Source organism: Heterocephalus glaber, unplaced genomic scaffold (assembly GCF_053883595.1).
Source record: "Heterocephalus glaber isolate CG9 unplaced genomic scaffold, H.glaber_assembly_v1.0 deba00001497, whole genome shotgun sequence".
NCBI classification, from domain to species: domain Eukaryota; kingdom Metazoa; phylum Chordata; class Mammalia; order Rodentia; family Bathyergidae; genus Heterocephalus; species Heterocephalus glaber.
Window position 1 is genome coordinate 42,307,429 of NW_028258320.1, and position 9,312 is coordinate 42,316,740.

Here is a 9,312-nt window from a genome sequence, read left to right on the forward strand (position 1 = left end):
TTTTCCATCCCAGTTTGAGACTTGGCTGAACTGATTGAATTTAGAGAAATACCTTTGATGCCCTAAATGACTTGCAGGAATTTTATCTCACAGTTTTTCCCAAAGACTGTTAGAACTACTGCATTCTCTTTGAGTCTAGAAGCAGAACACTATTAGCACCAGCAGTATTGGTTGAAGGCTCAGAGTAAAGCCAGCCTCCTCCATGTGGCCTACATGGCTCTTCCTTACTTTTCAGCCCCCTGTTACCCTCCTTCTTTCAGTTGATTCTGGACACAGAGTTTCCTTTAGTTCCTGGAAGGCACAAAACTCATTCTTTAATCAGAACTCTCCATTAGACAGTTTTCTTTCCTGGACCTCTCTACTCTCACTATTTTTTTTGCGGCGGGGGGTACTGGGGATTGAACTCTGGTCCTTGTGCTTGCGTAGCAGGCAGCGAAACCACTGAGCTAAATCCCCGGCCCCACTACTCTCACTCTTGATTGTGCAGATGATTCAGGCCTGAACATCACATCACATCTTTGCTGACATCACATCTTTGCTGACCACCTTATCCAAACTGAAATTGGACCCTTCAGGGCATTGTCACTTTTCTCTTCAGAGCACTTAATATAATTTTGTTCATACATACGTTAGTATGTTTACTTTCATACTGGCCTTCTTAACTAGGCTGAAAAGCTCTTGAGGTCAGGGGCTGTTTTGTATTCACTACTCTATTTCCTAGCACATAGTAGGCATTTAATAAAGGTTTGCTGAGTTAGTGAATGAATTAATGCCTTCACAGAAGATTCCCAACACAATACTCTTCTCATTGGTCATTTATGATCCAGCCTACACAAATGCTTACTGGAATTGTCTCTTTGGCCCTATTTTGGCAAGGTGGAAAGAACTACTGGTCCTTATGCAAGTTGGTATTCATTCCTATGTGTGTTTATTTAGTCTGAATGAGCCTCCTTAGTGACTCAGTGAGAACATCACTGAACCAGTTAGTATGACTTCAATTCTTTCAATCTGAGTTCTCTTCAGATTTCAAGGAAGTTCTCTGGATCAAGAACTTACCTGAGATTTTGAGTTTGAATGATGATATCCTTAAGAGATCAAGTGAAAAATCAAGTGAATCTTGAGTGTAACCTTTCCTGTAAATGAAAGTCAGAATTAAGTCATATGTGGTAATACCACATAGTCACTTGACTGTTATCAGTTTTGCTTACATATTGCTGGGATCACATGAAAAAGAGGTTATTTATTAAGAATGGAATAGTTCCTTTTAAATTCTGTAGCAATCATGTCTCTTTTTTTCTTCCACTCCATGGAAAGTGTTATCTCCGGCAGCTTTGTGCAGGAAGTTGGGTTTATCACTTCCTCACAGTTGCAGTTTGTCTAGGACTTAACTATATGCTATCAGATTACATCAAAATGTAGGCCTTTGTGTGTTTTACTCATCAAAGGAGTGGACCCTCAGGACTTGATATCACTTCACTGCATATGCAGCCGTATAGCAAAACAAAGCCTATCTAAACAAGACAGAACTATTTCTGTTGGGTGGCAGCTTCGTTAGCTCAGGCTTGCAGAAATGGTTGGGTTTCAGGTGTCTGCAGTGTTTCACTTCTTGTTTTTATATTTATCTCCTTTTAGAATTGCAGTCATTTGCCTGCAATTGTGTGTAAGGAAGGAAACCCAAAATATTACCTACAAGGGAAGAGACAAGATTGCTTCTATCCAGTGTCGTTTGGATAAACTTTACCTCCTCTTCTTGATTTTTCACTTGAGAACTCCAGCTGCTGCTATCATAGTTTGGAGTTTGAAGCTAGCAATTCCAGGGTTTGAATCCTGGCTCCTCTGTGTCCTTGATCAAGTTATTTCACCTCTCTGAGCTTCAGTTTTCCAATCTGAAAAATGGAGCCAATAATAGCATGTTTTATAGGCTTATGATATGGAATAAATGATATGGATCATAGAATATGTAAAAATGCTCATAGAAGTGCTCTCACTAGATATCAGTATTTTTAAAGCAAGAAAGAATACCATCCCCCAGGCTCTACAGAGTGGCAAGACTAGCTGGCAAAGTAGTTCCAGGCGGGGGAAGTTTCTCAGGCTGCACTTCCACCTTAGAGGTCTCGTTATTTTCTTCTCTGCGGAGTTCCCTCTTCTTTGTGGCGGGCCCACTGCCAGATGCTGCCTCTATTGGCAGCCACAGGAAGCCAATGCAACTGTGAAGTAATACTTCTCCCTTGGGCCTGGCTCCACCCTGTTGACCAAGTTTTTTTAGATCTCCCCAGCCAACTCATTTTATTACCTTGCCTAAAAAGGACTTCTCACCCAACCCTGCTGACTGAAAATGGCTGACTGCTCTGGAGGCTCCTGACAAATAGCTTGGGGGGTGGGTGGTAATAGAAATGGAGTGAACGTGAGGCTCCATGCTTGAGGAGTTCACTGGTACCATCTTGCAGCAACTATCCAGTATGATGCTCATTTACCAAAATCAGATGTCAAAGGAAGAGGGACAGAGCTTAATCCTATGAAATCTCCTTGAGCCAATGGAATACAAAGAGACATTCTTCAAAAAGTGATTTGCATTGAGGAAGCATGCAAATTTTCATAGAACTATGACCAGAAAGAAATTTAAGTTACACCTATAAAACATAGATACTTTAAGAAGGCAAAATCTCTTTTTCTTTTTCTTAAAATCTCAAACCGTTTGAAATAGAAAATGGAAACTGGCCTCATGTTTTATTGCTTCTTTGTTCTCTGGTGTTTCAATGAAGACTTGCTCTCTTCATAGCTTCCTCTCATTGCCTTGGAGGAACACATATCTGGCAAACCACATTTAGAAGATCACTTAAGAGCCACCAACTACCTCTGCTTAATGCTGGCTGGGTTTGGGCTGGTGCCAGGGGTCTCATCCTCTGAGTTTTGCCTCTTGGCCTGGCTCTTGGCTCTCTTTTCAGCTTTTGCCCCATACTGTTTCTCAGGCTCCCCTTAATGGCCATAGAGCCAGTTTCATTTCACTTTCAACACTACACAGGATACACATTGCCAATGCAGATCCAGTGTCCTGGCCTGCCACTTTTCTGGGGAGAACATTGGAAAATTTTTCTACAACTCTCTTATGATAGTTGTGAATATGAAGACCAGTACTTTCTGTAGACTGATGAAATGAGAAATCATTTTTTTCCTAATTGCAAGATCAGTAAATGTGTTTCTTTAAACACATATACACACCCCTAAGCACAAAAATGTATGCTTTAAAATTTGTATCATATAAATTCCTAATGACGATCATTGTATACTGTCCAGATTTATTTTAGTTTGTATAAAAATATCCTCTTCTGAAACATGCATGCTTTCCTTAACAGTATAAGTTGGATAGATTAAAATGTCATTATGCACAGATTTTAGCCATTATTTTGTATTGCTCTGGCGATTCCACAGTATAATGTGCTATAATTTATTTTCTTATTTCCATACAGTAGACCTGGGAGTATATTGGGTGTTTGGTTTTTTGTTTGCCTAACTGAGTATCCTTGTGCAAACATTTTTGTGCTCATGTGTCAGTATTTCTGAAAATTGTTAGGTAAAATGCATGTATATTTAAAATTTTAATAAGATTGCTAAGTTGGTTACCAGTGTACCAGTTTTCCATCCATCCAAAAATCTGAGCACTGTTTCTTAAAACACTTATCAACTCTAATATTATCACTTTTATGAGGTCTTGTTTTCATTTGTGTTTCTTTTATTATTAGTAAAGTTGAACATCTCTCAAAAATGTGTTTTTTTTAAAGTTAAAATGTTACATTTATTTTTACACACCTGAATTAAGGGTGAAAAGGTGAAACAAATACAGTATAATACACACAGCATAGTATCAAAGATGCAGCCTTTCTAAAAATCATGCTGTAGAAAAGATAAAGAATGACATAATGGGGAAGAGAGAGGCCTGACTTAATCAAGAAATTTTCATATTTGATTCTTAATCTTACATAAGTATAATAATCTCCAAAGCATTTGGCAATAATTTATTTTTTCTACTTCCAGACTTCTAAAGTAGATACAGATTTGCTTACAATAAAGCTAATTTTAGGAGCACACAAAAGTTGAGCACAAACAGTAAAATTAAATCCAGCAATCCAGAGTAATGAAGGGTAAGAGAGACTGAATAACTGCCTTTGTCAGAAAACTGACCACCTAAGGTGACTACCTGGAGTCCTGACACTGGAAAAGCAACAGTTGCTTAGTGTACCAACTCACAGTGGAATTTCTAACTACCTTGTTCTCTATTAAGAACAATTTATACAGTTAAGTGGTCTTTACAGACAATCTGCATCCATCTAAATTAAACACATTCTACAATAGTGTAATTATAAGGCCACAATATTTCTTTTGGGCAAACCCTTTAATGTAGTGATTTTAATATCAATGTTATTCATTCTTTGAAATATTAAAGTGTTTTAACTGAATTAAAGTTACGTATTTTTAAATACTACATACATCATGACTAGTATATTAAAATTATTTATATTATTTATATCTAATATCCAAAGAAAATTTACTTCCAAATTCATACAGTAGGTATTAGTCTGCCATGCTTATTAATTGATCCCATAGGTATAATTATAGATCAGCATGATTTTAGTGTCTATTCTTTCACTTTACTAATCGAGAACGCAGCATGTACAGAATAAACAATCCTTGCAGCCACCCAAGGATCATGATAGCTCTTCACGTCAGCTGTCACAAGCTCAGATACAAATCCCCACCACGTGAATAAAGTTGGATCCAATTCTTCATCAAAAAGTGCTGGTGGAGGTTGTCAGACGCCTTCCAATGTAAATCCCCAATTCAATGGCTAGTAGATGAAGCAGCAGCAGAGACGGAAGAAAAATCTTCAGAAATTCTGCTGAGAAAATGCCCCCTTCATAACACTTGTATTTCTTATGCTGAGAGTAGCTGTGCGCTTCGGGTGTTTAAAGAGCAACTCCTTAGGGGGTATATTTTCTGGCCAACTTGACCAATCCCATATCCAATCTGAGTTTTTCTTCAAGATGCTTTCAACTTCTTTCCTTCTCTCAATATAATCTCCCTCAGAATGTGAGCTGTTTTTTTTCTCCAATGCTATGTGTATCTATTTCAGAAGCTCTATTAGTATTTTGTGGAGTCTGTGAGCGAGGTGGGCTGCCACAGTGAGAACCCTTTGAGCTACTCAGTCCAGATTCATGCTGGGCATCTAGCAGTATTTTTTCCATGTCACGATTATAAATAGAAACTGAGGCTGGAACACTGCTCCCGTTCCCATTATTGCTGAAGTGGAATTCTACCTAGGAGCCCTGCAGGTTCTCCTTCTGCAACCTGGGGACCCCACTCTGCGACAGGACACCAGAGGCTGCTGAACCTTGGAGCTGTATTTCCTCCTCTGTGAGTTTTCTGTTTTGAGAATCCTTTATCCAATTTTCTATTGAGTTTTCTTTTTCTTAAGGACCAGTGTGTCAGGTTGTTTTTGGCTGGAAATACAGAATATTTATGAAAAGATGGCTTAGATTGGCTACTGTATTCCATAACACAGTGTTTGGAGGCAGGGCACTCTAAGGTTGAAAAGTGGCTTATGGAAGTTTTATGTAGACTCTTTTTCTGCTATATCTTACTCAGCTAGTTTTCTTATGGTTTAATATGGCTACCATAGTTCTAGTCATCACATTGTGAACAACTATCTCCTGCAAAAGGACCCCCCATCCCTAAACCTTCAAACTTCTTTTGACCATGGAGTAAAACTCTTCCTAGCAACTTCTTTGCAGATATCTCCTCAAATACCTATGTATCTGCCATTTTTAGTAGAACTTTCACCATGTTGTCTTCTAAATTAGTTGAAGCAGACAAATAAAACATGATCATAGTGCAACAATGAATTTAGGGAAAAATGCTACACTTGAACTATAAGGATTGTACTTGGCTTTTAATGATGTATCTGTAAAGATCTTTGAAGTATGACTTGACATATCCCTAGCTCCTTAATATCTGTCCTTTCTTAGTCATAATGTTACCATCTTAGCCTCTCACAGCAGAATAACTCAATGCCTGTCTCCTCTGGGAAGCTATAAGTAGTAGCAGCTGGTTTCTGTGGCCAATGTTAGGAGCCCACAGGTTGCTGAAACAATACCTACCTTTTGTGTGGGGGTGGCTGGGTGTGGTGCTGGGGATTGAAACCAGGGCCATGTACATTCTAGACAAGTAGAGCTATACTCTTAACCTAACACCTAGCATTTTTTGATGGATGCTGAGGCCTGACTGGAACCATTGGAAACTATAACTTTCTTCATCTCTTTTGTGCCAGGGACTTACCCTCTTATCCCTACTGGGCAATAGGAGGCAGTAGTTACAGTGTATTTTTACTTTTCTTATTTCTTATGAGTTAGCAGTCTCAGTCAGAGGAAAGAGAAATCTGATCTTAGTCACACCTTTGTAACTAGAAAATTATCTTTTAGGGCCGGGGATTTAGTTTATTGGTTCTACTGCCTGCCTTCCAAGCGCAAGGTCTTGAGTTTGATCCCTGGTACTAAGGGGGGTAAAAAAAAAGAAAGAAAATTATCTTTTAATTGGCCTAAGAGACCTCCTCAGGTTCATGTTCCCTACTCTCAGAGCCTTATCTGCATTTTCTGGATACCAGGGCTCTGGATTTTTATTAAACTGAGGTTACAGACATGGGAGGCTGAGTTCCATGATCACTTAACTAATATTTATCTTTCTTCCTTTATCTATTCTTATTTTCTCTGTCTCAACAACTCCAAAATGAAAATTTAACCAAATGTTATTCTTTTCTCCTTCCCCTATTCCCTGCTTCATGACTAACACAATAACAACAGTGTAAACTCTAAACTGAGTGTATAGTAGGTTGAAGAAAGTATCCACTTTAATTTTTAACTATGTGCAATCTTGGACAAAAATTTTATTTTAAAGGGACTTTACTTTCTTCATTTCAAATTTCTTTGCTAGTATAAAGATATAATTGATTTTTGTGCATTTACTTTGTGTTCTGCAGCTTTGCTATTAGCATTAGTGTCCAACCCAACCCCCACACCATAGATTTTTGTTAGGCTTTTTGATATGCATGGGTATACTATCTGTGAAAAAAATAGTTTTACTTCTTTTCCAACCTGAATGGAAACTGCTCCAGGAGGATGAAGCTCTGCAGCAGCTAGCTTGCTGAGTAGCTGTGGGGTGTAAATTTCAGAGTCTGATCATAACCTGAACTGGGCTGCCTCAAGCAGTGAAAAACCTATACAATCATATGTGATGGCTTTTTCTTGTCCTTTGATTCTATGCATGTTGTTTGCTCTTTGTTCTTACTCTGGTTAGGGCTTTCTTCCTTGACTTGAGAAACTTGATTTGAAAAGGTTTTAGTCTCCCTAATTTCTGGCTGAAGGACAAATCTGCCATCCTTACCCTCACCTCCCAGTACTGGGGATTGAATTCAGGGCCTCAAGCCACAAGTGCTCTACCACTGAGTTATATCCCCAGTCATCATTATCATTGTCATCATTATTATTTATTTTGAAATATGGTCTTGCTAAGTTGCCTGGATTGGCCTCAAACTCATGACAATTCTTCAGTTTACCTGGTAGCTGGGATTACAGGTGTGTATCTCCATGCAAATCTGGCATTCTTGAGGTATTGACCACCTTTACCTTTCCCATTTCTCTCTTCGGTTTTTATGAAATGATCACAATTATTCTCTTCAAACTTACTATCCAGTTTATCCTCTGGCTATTCCCTGATTTTTGCCAAGGGACTGTATGCCATCATGTGACCTGGTGTCCTTTCCACATGTTTTGTCCAGTTCCCAACTTTATATTTCTCTTGTGAAATAGCATCTTGTGCTGGGGAAATCACAGTTGGTTTCTACTGCTCCCTCACAGTTGCAGTGTTTTCTAATTACTTAGTAGTACCTTTGATTCTTTATCTTAATGCCTTGTACACTTGCTTTGTTTAAATATTTTATTTACATTTCACTTATTCTTTGTCATTATTTTTGTTTCTTTTCCATTTACCTACTATGAGGATATCTTTTTTCCTTTTTAACTCCTTTCTTTGTTAAAATGGGAAGGTGAACTTATATCCAATCAAACTATACAATAATTCTTAGATGTCCTTCACAGAAATACTGTTCTAAGAGTCATTAAACTCAATGGACCTTTTTTTTTTTTAGAAGATTATAGTTAATGAACATAGTTGTCTTTAGCTATACAGAAGGCATACTAGAGGATCAGATGGAAATCTGTCCAGGGAGGACCACTTTTAAGGACAGGGATAAATCTAGGTTTTGTGTTTCCTTTCCAGTTTGCTTTTGTATTTACTTGTCTCTAACACCAGTTTATCTTCCTTGAATCCTTTTCAATAGCATGGGTAAATGGAATGGACATAGACCTTGCAGTATAAATAGGCCTGAGTTTCAGTACACTACTTCTGGTTACTAGGTGTTGACCTTGGGCAAATTACTCTTTCTGAGCTTCAGATTTTCTCTTCTAAGAATTGTTTTTAAAAATGTAAATAATAGGGCCGGGGATTTAGCTCAGTGGTTTTGCCTCCTGCTGTACAAGTGCAAGGACCTAAGTTCGATCCCTGGTACCAAAATATATATAAATAATTTTCATGTGGGGCATGGTAGCACATGCTTGAATTCCCAGAACTCGGGAGGCTGAGGCAAGAGGATCATCAGTCTTGAGGCTATCCTGGGCTACATAGTGAGACCTGTCTCAAAACCCCAAAATAACAATAATGATGATAATGATAATAATAATAATATTTGTAAAGCACAAGGCATAATGTTTGATCAGTGGAAGTCACTCAAAATATTACTTGTGGTTATTTTTTATGTCTCTGACTTCCTCCCACACTTTTTCTTTAATTACTTCCCATTCATTATTGGGCTTGGATAAGTCCATAAACTTGTAATTTTTGAAAGAAGTGGTTTACATCTTCCACCTTCTTGATATAAAATCCTAAGTGTGATATACCTGCCAAAAATAGCTTCTGCAATTTTATTCTAAATGTAAGTTCCTCACCAGAGAATGAATTTGTCCAGAATTATTGTAGAATGTGTCCCGAATCATCGTGTTAGAGTATAAAGGTATTTTAGAGACCAAGTATAGAATGATCTGATATAGGAAAGATAAATGATTTGTCCAAATCCCACAGTAGAGGATGTGCAAATCTTAAGGTTTTCACACTCCAAGAAAACAACTTTTCGATTGAGGCAAAAAAACCCCACACCAATTTCATATGTATAGTTTAACAGCATTTAGTAAATTCATGATGTTATCAGTC

General features: G+C 38.0%; 1 pseudogene; it reads right to left on the reverse strand.

The window, feature by feature from the left end:
* Window positions 1-4,663: 4,663 nt before the first annotated feature.
* LOC101707647 (BCL2/adenovirus E1B 19 kDa protein-interacting protein 3 pseudogene) lies at window positions 4,664-7,425 on the reverse strand (annotated as a pseudogene).
* Window positions 7,426-9,312: the final 1,887 nt, after the last annotated feature.